This window comes from Humulus lupulus, chromosome 6 (genome assembly GCF_963169125.1).
Source record: "Humulus lupulus chromosome 6, drHumLupu1.1, whole genome shotgun sequence".
NCBI lineage: Eukaryota > Viridiplantae > Streptophyta > Magnoliopsida > Rosales > Cannabaceae > Humulus > Humulus lupulus.
The window spans coordinates 135625068-135627577 of NC_084798.1; positions in this window are offsets into that span (position 1 = coordinate 135625068).

Here is a 2510-nt window from a genome sequence, read left to right on the forward strand (position 1 = left end):
AGTTAAGACCGTATGTATGCTCTGGGATTTTCTGCGTGCAGGTGTACTTTTAGGATATAAATTGTGGTCATGAGGCATGACCATAAGTTTGCCAGGACGTTCGCACATTATTAAATTGTATGTTAGGGTTCAGTTTTATCAGAATCGTATTATTGGTTGATTATCTGCCTAGTTACAGTTAATTAAGCTCTTGCTTTGTTTATGTGGTTATGTTCGTTAAGTTGTTTAGACTAAGTGTTTCTCTTACATAGTTGTTTCGTGTTGTAGTAAGCTCAAAGGCAAAGTGGATTAGTGAGCGCTGGAGTTTACATGTGGACTGACCTTTTAGGAATTTATATTTTTGGAACTAGCACTCATATGATAACTAAGAAATTATTTGGGCTTGTTGAATGTTTTAACATTATTACACTGTAATATACTTTTAAGTATGCGCATACTTCCGAACTCTTGCATGTTTTGAAAAGTTTTTTTATATGGATTTTCGATTACCTTATTTTTAGAAAATGGTTATGTTTTTTCACAAATTATGTTAAGAGATTTTACGGGACGTAATATTTCTTCTTCTTTCTCTCATCACCTTGGAGGTCGTCCAACACCATAGAGAGAACTTGTATCTCCCTACATTCTTTCCATTAACACAAAGGGTGCTACGGTTCATGAATTCCAAATAGTCAAGGTAAGGTGATTATCCTCATACTTTTCCATTATTTCAATCTCTTCTTCTATGTTCTAAGTTAAGAATTTTTTTTGGGATTTGTTGAACTAGGATGTTTCTGGTAGTTCTAGCAAGAGGTTCACAAGTTTTGCCGTTATAGTGAAGTTGACCACCAAGCCAAGAGGGTTAAGCTCTCGAAATTGGAAGAGATATAATGGTAAATTTTGTTTTCTTATTTATTTCCTTCTCCTTTCTTTTCCTTCCAATATTTCTAAGATACGGATACTTGGGGTGTCTCGCTTGTAGGTTCTTGTGATAAGTGGTGAGGGTGTTAAGAGACACGATTCTAGAGTTCTTCGCAAAGCAAGTTTATTGAGAGGTTTGTGATCTTGTTCATGGTTGTTTGGATTTTTTTTTTTTTTGAGTCCCTGTGCATGTTGAGGATTTGTTTCCCATGTCACTATATTTTCTTTTCTTGATTCGAAGGAACATGCTAAGGTTATATGGGTAGTACATGGATGACTATTTTCCATGAACAAATTCATTAATGTATATGTATAGGAATTATTTTGGTTTAGTTAATATCCTATCAACTTGTTTGTGAATTTGGAAGATAGGAGCATATTAGGATTCCATGAAAATCCTATAGAGTATTGATTACTTTTTTTGTTACTGTTGATAAATTAATATTGGAATAATGTTATTCTTAAAATCATAATGTTTTGGGTTATTAAAAGTGTAAGTTGGGAGTAGAAGCATGCACTAGGTTTTTCGACCTAGGGTGTATTGCCATGTTCTATGGATGTTGTCATTTTTGTGTTATTGGTACTTTTTCTCATTTAAGTGAATTGATAGATTTTGAAAAATGATTTTGATGGGAAAACATGTGTATTTCGGTCTTATGTGATGATATGGTTTAGGGTAGTTCGATTTTTTTTTTTGTTAGTCTTGCATGCTAAATGTAAATTTTAAGATGTGTCAATTGTAGGAGAATGTTATGTGATTTTGTGTTTGCTGTTTTTATTTTATTTTATTGATGATATTTTGATTTTATATAAGTAATGGGCATTTTATTTCACATGATAATAAGTTTTTATTCAAAATAATTAACATGCAGTTTTTTTATTTAATTTGTGAAAAGAATATGGTTATAATTCAAGTTTGTGATTTTAATTAAATAAATAGTTGCTAGAATTTTTTGTTAATAATAAGAAAAGTCTTTAAATAAGATAATTAAAACTAGTGCCTCAAATAATATTACACCCCAAGTTATGTGTATGACAAATGTGGTATTTTAAAAAATGTAAATATATATTTTTCACATTATTATTTAGGTTCAGTTTTTATTTTATTTTATTTAAAATGTGAACAAAATTATGGTTTAAATCCATCTGTGATGTTTAAACAAATTAATAATTGCTGAAACTTTGAGTTATGAAGATAAAATGATTATTTTATTTAAGATGAATGAGTCCTACACCTCAATAAAATATATAAAAATGTAATTTTCCACTCTATTTCCGAATTATCACATTTAAAAACATGTAGTTTTTTTTTAGATTAGTAAAATTATTTTCTAAAGGAAACAAGAAACTTATTTAGTTATTCTAAATAGCTACAAATTTTGTCACATTTTTTATGATATTTAAATAATAAATGGAATTATTATTTTACGAGAAATTAGAAAAGGCTTAATGATAATTAAATTATGTTGTTGAATTTTGTTTGAAGATGCAAGAAATAAGCATGTAGGAATTATTTTTTTAAAATGTTAAATTTTAAGAACACTCCCACGTATGTATGTGGCATGCAAATGCATTTTTACGTTCAAATATATACCTATTTTTCAAACACA